Below are 12,722 nucleotides of genomic sequence, written 5' to 3' on the forward strand. Positions count from 1 at the left end.
TAAGTATTTTTAGTTTTATTTACACTTAGTTAGTAATAGGCTTTATTTAAGTTAAATTTAAGAAAATATGAGTTTGCACTTTTTTTTGGGTAAAAAGTGCGAACTCAAGAGCAAGTCTACCGTAATTAAAATTTCTTAGGCATTATGCAAGCCTGTTGTAGAATAAATAACTTATTAATTTTTTTATTATAAAAAGACTACTTAAATACAATACAAACCAGGTTAAATAAAAAGTATTTTAAAAGATGAAATAAATAAAAAAACTTTTATAAAAAAATGTCAGCTATTGTAGTCTAATATAATGTGTAGGATGAGGTTTATGACTGCTTGCAAGTTTTTTTAATCTGATTCTTTATCAATAAAACAAACCCTTCTCAACAACATGGATAGAAGGAAAAACTATAAACAAAAATCTAAATTCCTCCCAAATGATTGGATACTTTTGCCTTAGTTAATATTGAGTCGAAAAGCTTTCATATCGTTCTTTGGAAAAATTTACATTAAGTTCAAGGTCAGTTTTTGAGTCTGAGAAGGTTTCCTGTAAGTCGTTTGCTTCAAAACGATCTGCCTCGAAGGGACCCATATTTTTACCTATATGGTAGCTTTTTTGTGTCAAATCGAAATTTTACTACTTGATATGTTGAAATTGTTAAAAATTCAAGATTTTTAAGGTTTTTTTTTGCCTAAATTTTCAAAATTCAGGTTTCTCCAGGTTTCTAAGTAAATTGGCAACCCTATATAGTTTTATTTCTTAGTCTAACTTAGTGATTTTTCAAAAAACAATTGGAAATACCATGAGATGATAGTTAATAATAGATACATAGATTCTACGAACCATTTATGATCCTAAATAACCTATATGTCAGGTTATAAAATGGTGAGAGGGATTCCAATCGTCTATGATCTATGTAATTATTAGTAAGAAAATATATGAATGAAAATATGTAATTTACTTGAAAGTAAGAGTCATAAGTACTTGATTTTTTTCAATATTTTACATAAACAAAATAAACATTTTTGTTTAAGATTACCTCAGGGTCAAATATTTAATAGCAAGATTAAATTAGTAAAGTAGCAGGATAAAAAGTAAAAATTTTATGACAGCCCAAAATTTTAAAATCGCCCCTTTTCGCCCCCTTACTAGTTATCGCCCACCCTTTCGCCCCCTTACAAATTATCGCCCCCGGATTTACTAAAATCGCCCCCAGGGGGGCGATATCGCCCACTTTGGGAAACCATGGTATAGATCATTATTTGAAACACTGACGATGACTCGGTGTAAAAAAGTATATATTGAAATAAAAAAATTTATAACAGTTTAAGCCTGTACATTAGCATTAGGCTTTTAAAATAATGCCAACATACTTAAAAATATTAAACTAATTCAAAGTAAAACATAAACTAAATTTTCAACTAAAATTTTTCAGCAAATTTTAAATTATATTATTTGTAAAGAAAGTATTTCTTATTCCAAGTCGTAAATGAAAGCAAAACTAAGCTATATAAAACAACTGAACGTAAAAAAAGTATAAAGATCCTTATTTGAAACACTGACATAGTTAAAAGATATTTATTATAATTCAAAAGCTTTACAGAATATTTTTATAAATGCATTCAAGTTCAAAAAATTATTGTTGCATTCTGTGTAAAGAAGTTTCAGTTAAGTTTTTTGTAACTTTTATTTTACAAAACTTATCGATTAAATAGATAATAAAAAATTTAGATGTCTAAGTTATTATTTAGGGAACGGGTCTAAATTGCTCGAAGACAAAATTGCACGAGGTTACTAAACTGCACGTGGGGTCTAAACTGCACGAGAAAAATATTGCACGAGTGTACAAAATTGCACGAAGATACTTTTGCACGAAGACTAGTTTGCACTGACATGGTTAATATAGATTTATTATAATTTAAAAGCTTTACAGAATACTTTTATAAATGTTTTCAAGTTCAGTAAAATGTTGTTGCATTCTGTGTAAAGAAGTTTCAGTTAAGTTTTTTGTAACTTTTATTTTACAAAACTTATCGATTAAATAGATAATAAAAAATTTAGATGTCTAAGTTATTATTTAGGGAACGGGTCTAAATTGCTCGAAGACAAAATTGCACGAGGTTACTAAACTGCACGTGGGGTCTAAACTGCACGAGAAAAATATTGCACGAGTGTACAAAATTGCACGAAGATACTTTTGCACGAAGACTAGTTTGCACGCGGGCACAAAATTGCACGAGGGGACAAAATTGCACGAAAACTGTTTTGCACGGAAGGTCAATTTTGCACGACAAACAGTTTTGCACGGAGGGTTAATTTTGCACAAAAGAATACTAACTTAAAATAAGTAAATAAAAAATGTATTAAAATCTTTATATTTTATAAAAAAATAATAAGCATGTATTAGTGTAATTAATTTTAATTTTATTAGATTTATATCTACTTTATCTATTTATTTTTAAAATTTTATTTAGCTTTTTTTTAATTGAAATTAATTTATTCTGTTTAAAAACTAATATAAATTAAAAAAGTTTTTAATAAAAAAAGAACTAGAGTTTTATTTTCATGAAAATAACCCTTATTAAAGAATAAACTTGTAATGATTTTAACTTAAACTAAATTAAAATTATACTAAATTTCAACATGAAATAAAACAAGATAGAAAAATTATAAATGAATAATAATTACATGGGTAGGTGTTAAAATTGCACGAAGATACTTTTGCACAGAAAAAAACGAGCATGCAAAATAGTGAGACAATTAGATAAATTTATAAAGAAGAAAATCCGTCTGATAAAATTTTTGTTGTGCATTATACAGAAAGTTCTGTTATGGCTGTGTACTTTCATAAACTATACTTAAAATTGTTTCTTTTTGTTTTATATAAAAGTCTTCAATCAGATTTTTTAGTTTTCTTTTAAGTGTTTTATAGTTTAAAGTTTTTATATAACATTAAGTTTAGGGTCATTTTTTTATATCATAAATATCTTTGTTTTAAGAGCTAAATTAAGGCATATTAAACTCATGGTTTAATTTATTTCGATTTTTTATTGCTCGTAAATGTTTAGTAGACACTAAACACAAAGGTCTAGAAGTAAAAAGAAACAATTCTTTTTACGGCAAATATTTAACGTAAATTTAAGATTTAGGCTCTATATGGTGAAAAATACTAGAATTTTGATATCTTTTGATTAAAAGTCTGGCAAGGGGTGCCATTTTTCTGAAATTTAATTTTACATCTACAAAATCGAAGGATTCTAAAACTATAAACATTATTTTTATATCATTTTTTTCTATTTTTCTAAACTTTAATTTAGTTGCATCACTATTTGCTTGCGTTGACACTAACTAATTAGCTCTTAAGTTACTCCTGCCATGTTTTTTCTCTTTATCTAACCCAGACTTGCAAAAAAGCACTGTCAGGAAATATTTTCTTTTTACTACTAGAGAAAAAAAAAATATACAAGCGTTTGACTAAAATAAAACAAACAAAATAATACAACAGCTACAATTAGTTAATTTCTATTAGAAAAAATATTTTATAATATAAAAAAACTTTTTTTGGTAATTATATTTTTATAAGCATTAGAATCTAATTTAATAATCTAGTTTTCTATTTTCATTTATATAATTTTTTTTTGATTGATTTTTTGTTTAATTATTTTATTTATTCATTTTGACTATTTTAATTATCGTGAATTCATTTAAATTTATTTAACTATTTATTTCATTTAAATTGACTTTTTTTATTAATTTTGTTAACTTTTATTTTGGAATTTTATTTAATGTATTTATTATGAATTTTATAAACTTTTAATTTCTATAAACTTCTTTTTTCCTTTTTTTGTTGTTTGTCTATTTTTTTTTAACTTCTGACTTTTTTATTTAATTTTTTTAATATTTTTGACATATAACATATTATATTTTAATTGTTAATTTTTTTAATTACTTTTTTTGTTATTAATTATTTTATATGTTATTTTCCACTTAAAATTTATTTATTTATTTTTTATTGATTAGTTACTTTTTGTATGAAAGTTTTTACTTAATTTTTATTTAATTTTATTTTAGTTTAGTATTGATTGTTAATTAAGTAGGTAATCTTGTCTAAGATGTTGTTTTATTTACTTTGTGTTATATAATGGCTCTATATGTAATTTTTAAAGTATAAACTTGGTACTCTCTTCTAAAGTTCAAAAAGATTAAATGTTGATAAAAAATTAATTGAAGCTAAATAAATCAAAGACCAGCAAATAATCAATTAATACCCTAAACATTTTATATACTTCTTTTTTGGAAAAGAGTGCAGTTTTTAATAAGAACCTATTTTATGATATACTGTACATAAGTTAAAATATAATTGGTCGTTTGCTATAGAGGCCTTTTGAAACTCAATTTTTGATTTTAATTTAGTTTATTGAAAAAGTCTGTGGGTTTTTTAAATATTGAGTTTTTTGGTGTGAAAAAACAAATACTGAATAAATTGACTTAAAGTTATTGTTAGTAGTTTTATTTAAAATTCTAGTTAAACAGCTTTAAAGACTCTTCGAGTTTAACATTGAAACCTTTTAGTTGAAACCCAGAAGATCTATCATTTGCCATAAAATAATAATTGTGTTTAGGTGTTCTATTAGTGTATTTTCTTTTAATTATAATACGTATGTCTTAAATATATTAGTAAAAAATGAAGTCATGGTTTTCAACTAGAACTAGACCTTAAAAAGAAATATTTTATATATCCTTATATTTAAACAGCATTAATAGACTTAAGTCATTAAACAGTTTTCTAAATCTATTTATTTTCTACCCTTTTTTGGCATGGAAAGTTAAAATGTCTTAAATTAATCAAAATTTTGTCATTAGTATAACAATACATGATTCATATTAAACCTATGTTTAAATGTAATTTAAGGACATAATGGGTGCACCTTGATTTTTACAAGTTGATCTTTATTTACAGAGTTTTATCTGAGCTATGAGAAATTTTTGTCTGCTTGAAAAATGTCTTAATTTTTGAGATATCAGCAATCAAAGTTGGTGATCTCAAAAAGTTCCTAATGGAAGGCGCAAACTAAAAACAGAAAGATCATTTTACTAAAAATCTATCTCCTCCTTAATTTTTATAAGCAATCTTGTTAAAATTTTTGCAAAAATTTTATTATAAATTTTAAAAAGATTGAATGCAGATTTTTTTTGTTTTTAATAACAAAATTTTATTGAAAACAATCAACTATCTTTTTTTATCTTAAATTATTATTTTTCAGTATTGTAACAATTAAACATTCAAGTTTTTACGTTTCCTGAAAGTTTAAGGCCTCTAGCTCAAAAAATTAAGGAGAAGATAGACTTTTAGTGATTTTTAAAATTTCTAAGAAAACTGACCGGGAAATTTTGCTATCCATAAGTTTGTATTGGAAACTATTTATAAAAATTACTTCATCTCAAAATTTAAATAACTTTTTAATTCTATAAAAGCTGCTTGTAGTTACTACTTGAAGCTTTCATATACGATGCCATGATATGTTTAGTAAAAAAACATGTGGGACCCCCCTATGCCCTTAAGTTAATGTCACTTTTTTATCTCTTAAAAACCAAAATATAAGTCCAAAATAAGTTTTCTTATGAGCAGAGTTTGTTCACAAATTATCTTAAGATATGCTGCTAGATTTTTGTTTAAACTTTATACTTATTTTTATAGAAATAAACTACTAACTTCTTAATTTATTTTATTATTTTATATTAGTATTAAATTAAAAGGAGATAAAAAACAATAGAAATGTAACCTAAATAAAATTACTTTTACTTAACTTTTTGATATAGCATAGCTTAATCTAAAAATTATTTTTTATAATCTAGTTTGACATAAGATATTTGATACTATCTTATTATACATTCACCAATTTAAGACTGAATGTTAATTTTCTAAAAATAAGCAAATTAACATAAAAATAGGTTATGCTTTAGCATAAACATGTTTTGAATGGTACACTTAAATTATCAATTTATAATCTTTTTTAGTATTAATTTTAATGTACTTTATTAGATAATTGGTAATTGCACGATATTTTATTTCAAAATAATATTTATGCTTATAAAAGAAAAGTTTTATTTACTCAATGAAGTTTATTTTTTGCAATATGATGCTTAATTATGCTAAGTTTTAGAAGTTTAACACTAAAATTATGTAGAAAAAGTTCGTAACCTAATGTTGCAGCTTTCAAATAAATCATAACTTAATAAAATAAGAAAATTATACTTGATTAACCACCATATTCATAATTTTTAAGTTAGGTTACACAAAATTCAATTTATTATTGTAAATTTAGATTGCTTAGAGTTTTTTATACAAATGTATGCTAACTAAACATAATACTTTAGTTTCATAATACCTAAATTATAAAGAATAAAACATAAACAAAATAACTTATAGTCTTATTTTAAACTTTGTGTTACTTATAAAATTAATATATTGTTGTTATTTCACTGTTAAATAACTTAATTGATGTTCCTTTACTATATTAAAATAAAAGTTAAACTTAGATAATCATTTACAAATTGAAATGTTTTGTCACAGATTTTTAGTTTTAGTCATTAGTTTAATTTTTCGACAGTGTGAAAATAATCAGTTTGTCTATTTAAGTTTTTTTACAAAATTATTATGTATTGGTATGTATTAATTTATCATTTGAAATGAAACATTTTAAAAACGTCTTTGAAGAAAAAATTGAAATCAGTCTTACTATTGATACTTTTAAGCTTCTAAATAAAATGTAGTTGAAAGTGTAATTTTAGTTTTGATCTGAATATTCTTTTAGAAATAATGTTTTTCCTTTTAATTTGTTTTACATCGTTAAGATATACTTCTAACATTATTCATAATGTTAAGTTGTTACTAATAATAAAATATGTATAATTTGTTATTCTAAGTTGCTACATTTAATAATACTTACAAAGTAAGCTTTATACTTATGATATCATTTTTAATGTAAAGTTGCTTCTTTAATATTGTTTTAATAGTTGAGTTCATACTTATTATAAAGTTACAATGTTTAATTATTACTTCAAACTAATATTTACAGTATACAGTTTATACATAACATACTTTGTAAAATTATAAATTCTTACATGAAGTATACTATACAGTAGTACTTAAAATATTATTTACAACATGAAATTACTAATAAGAGTACCAATTTTAAAAGAAAACTACCACCATAACAACTACACACATTTATAATTACTTTTAATTACTTAAACTATGCATTGATTATTTAACAGTTAGTTATTGTTTTGTTTAATTGAAAAAACAAGTGGTTGCAGCCGGGCTCGCTTTATGTACTCAAGCGTGAAATTGTTAACATAAAACAAAAGAATTATACGCTTCAGTGCTCAGTAAGCATTTTACCAAGATGTATGCAGCCGAAAAGTTTTATTCAGTATATCTGTTTTAAGTTTAAACCAGTCTTTGTTCTTTTTTAAGTTTTAATCAGCTGTAATTGTATTTAGTTTTAAGTTATATTTTTGTTTTTAACTTGCTATTTTGTAAATACATTAAGTCCAACACTTGATTGATATTTTAGTTACTTACTTAATTTTACTGTTTACCATATATAAATTTTAATTTCATTAGGAAATAAAGATTTTACTATATTATGGTGGTACAAATTAGAATTAGTTAAATTTATATAAATGCATGCTTTCTTATAAAACAATGAAAATAAAAATCCCAATAGACATCCACAAGTTATCATTAACTTTTAGCTTTTGTATACTTGTTTACTTTAATCTACTACTTATTGTAGTTTGTTAGCTTTACATAGGTTTTCAGCCTACCTCAATAGGCTTTGAAAATTTAAACCTGTAGTAGGTAACTTTTTTAACTCAAACTGTAACAAACAGGTTTTATTAATTTTCTTATTTAATAAAAAATGTATAGCGTTCACGGGTAAAGTATTATGACGTCAGCCGGAGCTTAAAAATCTAAGTATTGTGCATTTAATAAATATGCAACACTATATACTACATGCTTAGTGTTTTTTTTTTTGCGTCTTTTTTTTATTAAAAAAAAATCAAAACTGTTATTAATTATTAGTGATTACGTTAAACTAGTTTAGACTCTATTTTTCAGTATTGCTGAGAAAACTTAAAAAATAAAAACAGAAATATAAATAAAATGTTTCTAGAACATTTTACTCTTTTTTTTACAAAACTAAAACTAATTAATAAGCTAAAATACTTTGACACAGGTTCACTGAAAGTAAGTAAAACTTTTTTAAATATCAAAAATTTTTTCTTATGTTTATAAAGTATATTAGTTATGATGTTAAGATATTAGATATATTTACTGATAAAAACAATTGTTTTTTAAACTTACGAACTACTAAACTACTTTCAAACGCTTTAGAAAATGGTCATTGTAATTCTTACTATCAACATTTTGCTTAATTAAATTCCTTTAACATTATTTCTAATTGCAAACCATAACTTCTTATTCTCACCTTTATATCTGTAATGTAACAAATACTGTATTTTTTATGGTTCGTTTCACTAGTATGTTCAGAACATTATTACATAAAACATAATAAAAAAGTAAAATCTGTCTTAAGCAATAAAATATCTGTATGGCTTGTTGTTTAATAAATATCAACAAAATAAAAACCTAATAAATGATTAGTTGAAAGTATAAAATTAATCTATTTATTGGTAAATACTTTTTATTAAATTTAACTTCTATTTTAAAATTTATTAAATTAAGTTTAAGCCAAGTTTATAAACTTGTTAGCTTAATGTTATTAAAAAAGGTGTTAACCCTAGTTTGACTTTAAATAAGATTTAAAAGTTTCACTAATAAATTACAAAACTACGAAAAAGTATGAATTATGTTTTTATTTATTTAAAATAATACTTTTGTATACAATATTGTTTTATAAATTTTGAAAAGGTTTATAAAATATAAAGAGATAGATTTCAGAGTATAAAAAAAAGTATTAACTTAAGGTATAAAAGTTTTTAATAAACAATGAAGTTTTAAAATTTGTGTATTGTAAGACAATATATTAATTGTATGTCTATCACCGATCGTTTAATTGTATATATTAATATATATATAAACTATTTGTTTATTAAGCGATAAAAATATTTGGTCCTAGGACCTTTTGTAACAACAAGATTTCGATTATTAAGTCGCAGACCTTTGAACTTACCTTTTACAGAAATCTTCTAACGTCTTCTCAGAGACAATATATTTAAAAAAGTAAAACTAAAGTCTAAAGTTGTTATAGCTAAGTAAATTAACAATAAAATCTGGTCTTTAAAAGATAAATCCATGGTATAACATAATATACATTTTTTTTTCATTCTTAAAAAAAAGAAGCTGTGAAACAATAAGTAAATTACCTAAATATTAAAAAGTACAAAGATTATATATTATTAATATTTTATATTAAACTTGAAAATCAGAGAGTGAAACCACTATAATATATATAAATTATATTTATACGTTATATAAAATAACTATAAACTTTAAAGTACTTTAAAGACTTTTAACCCGTCCTATATAAGAATAAGTAATTGTTTTAAAGTACCACGTAGCTTATATTAAATATTTTAAAAAATCGCTATTTTATCAAGATTAAAAAAAGGAAAAAATCTTTTAGTTTTTTATTTATAATATTTTTTCCTAAACTCGTTTTTATTACTAATTAAGCTAAATATAACTCTAGGAATTAGTTAGCATCAAAAAATAACTACTAGACAACTTATTTCTTCTTTTTTTTATATATACACTTGTTAAAACGCGTTTAAGTTTAGTATTTGTAAACCTGTAAAAACTATTTTTTCGTATGCGTTTGTTTTATTCTAATACTGTATTTATTTTAAAATAAAAATTACTCTTATTTTAAGCTCCAATCGTTGGTGCATGATTAAAGTGCTATAGTGTTATTGTTTGAACTTAATGCAACGACTAAAATCATAATAACAGTTCAAAGAATAAGACCGAAACCAAAACTATTATTAAAAGAATACTCGCATAAATGTTATTTAATTATTGTAAATGTTGTTTTATGCGCTTAATGACGTCATAATTTCCTAACAAATAAAAGCTCGGTCCAGGCCGTAAACATTAATAAATAGAAACTATGTGATATTTCAGTAGTAATTCGTATGGTCATCATTTAAAACACTGACACTGACTCAATGTAAAAAACATCTATTGAAATAAACGCATTTATAACAGTTTGAGCCTGTAAGTTAAATTTTAGTTATTTAACAAAATGCCAACATACTTATAAAAATTTTAATTAAATTTCTGTAAATCATACACTAAATTACCACTTAGAATTTTTCTGCAATATTAAATTTCTTTATTTGTAAATAAAATATTTCTTATTCCTAGGCGTAAAAAAAAGCAAAACTATACTTTATAAAACAACTGAACGTAAAAAATGTGTAAAGATTCTTATTTGAAACACTGACTCAGTTGTAATAAATTTATTATAATTTAAAAGCTTTATATAACACGTTTATAAATGTTTCCAAGTTCAATTAAATGTTGATGCATTACAAAAATTTCAGTCAAGATAAATCTATAATAAAAAAATTAGCTATGTATTTTGTTAATTATAATAAGAAGGGTAGTTCGTTAAATTTTAGGCTTTCGCTAAAATGCTAATATTATTAGAAAATTTAGATAAACTGAAAACCAAATATCGATTAAATTACCAACTTGAACTTGTACAAACAAAAATAAAACAACTTTTTATTAAAGTAAGATTTTTGCCCTGTTAACGTTTTACACTTAAAAATTTTTCTACAACGTTAATACACTTAAAAGTTTCTTATAGAATAACTTCATGTATTATTCACTATTTTATCTCTTTGTACGTGCTTTTTAGTATTTAAATCCAAAGCTTTTTAAAGAATTAAAAATTAAAATGTATTATTGTTTTCATTTTTTGTTTTACTCATATAAGTGTGCACATACATATTTAACTCTTTGAACTGTTGCTTAATATGCAACATTTTTTGTAACCAATCCTTGTTCAGAGTACGTTATAAACTTAGACTTAAAAACTACATATATAACTAACATTTTTTGTATTATTTAAAGTTAGGAAAACTAATTTAGTATTAATAAACAAAAAGTAATTAAACTTTACATTTTTTAAAAACATTTTTTTGAGGTCAAAAATTTTTGTCTTAGTTTAGATACCATTTGAATAAGTTTTTATACAGAATTAACAAATTAAATCACTTTTAGCTTTAGCTTTAATGGTTTTAAACGAGAATGAATAACTAAACAACTTTTATTTTTATTAAAGCTTTAAAGCACACAGTCTTGCGAAATGTACAAAAGGTTAATTAAAAGCGTTCTATAATATGAATTTTTAAATTAAAAACTTACAAAATCACAAAAGTATAAAAATAGAAATAGTTAAACAAATTTTTATTTCCTTCACCAACATTGGAAATTACTAATCAAATTTATTTTAATAAATAGTTACTCAACTAAAACACAATATCTTGATAAGTTTCAAAAGTAACCTGATTTATGAAAAAAATTTACTATTTAAAATATTTGTTAATAAAATGATAAAGCTTCCTTTAGATACTCTTATTTTTACCAGCAAGAATTTTGAACACATTCAAAAAGACTTTATTTTTGTGATCAAAAATAATAGAAAATAAACACGTGTACAGAAACAATAGTTGATATATTATGTTGCTTTGTATTGAAATTGTGATATATAAGCTAAGCTTGATTGTTTTTGTGCTTTAGATGTAGTGTCAGTGAACAATTCACTATGAATTTAAAGTTTATTTTGTCCAAAAACTTTTCATTTCAAATGACAATTGAGCAAGTATTCTAAGAAAGTTATTAAGATTTACCTTAAAAACGTTCGCGGACTGGAATTAGTTGTAAAACATCTTGTTGATTGCATAACTACAAAAAATATATTCTAACAACTCAAATAGGACACTTTAAAAGTAAAACCTTAATGATTATTTTTAGTCATACACTAAAGCTGTATCTACTCTAACCCTAATAAAGAACTAAAAATTTTCACACTTTAAACAAAAGCATAAAATATGCTTTAGTTTTTGATGAAATACACACACTAAATATTTCATGTTTGCTATCAGGCTATCAGGCCAATAAAATAATTTAAAAACATAAACTAAGGCCAATAAATAAATTATTTTTGATGTTTCACTATCAAAAATCGTGACCGACCCTTGACGTAGTAAAAAATGTAAAAGAATTTTTCTAAATCAAATTTCCTAGCTTATTTTATTGTTCTCTCACTTTATTTTTTTAGAAAAGTTTATGTTTGTGATAAATAATTTCATTAGTTGAGTCTATCATTAAACTTCTGTTTTTATTTATTAATGAATAATTTTATAATAAAACACAAATGTATACTAAACATACTTAAACAACTTGTACTTCTATAAATATAACGGTTTGTATAAAAACAACTACAAACAAATAAGAAATACTTTCGAATAATACACCTTCTAGTTTAATTATTTCGATTTTTTTTTAAATAGTTACTTATTCTAGTTACTTTTTTTTAATAAGCATACTTTATGTTAAATTTTCAAAATAACAAAAAGTAAAATTTGCCATGTTAGAAATTAAAACACTATTGGTATAATGTACTTTAAATGAAAATAAGATTTATATTGCAGTTCTTTCTAATATTTACTGCAGTTTAAAGTTTACTTA

Source organism: Thalia democratica, chromosome 2 (assembly GCF_965202585.1).
Source record: "Thalia democratica chromosome 2, ktThaDemo2.hap1.1, whole genome shotgun sequence".
NCBI classification, from domain to species: domain Eukaryota; kingdom Metazoa; phylum Chordata; class Thaliacea; order Salpida; family Salpidae; genus Thalia; species Thalia democratica.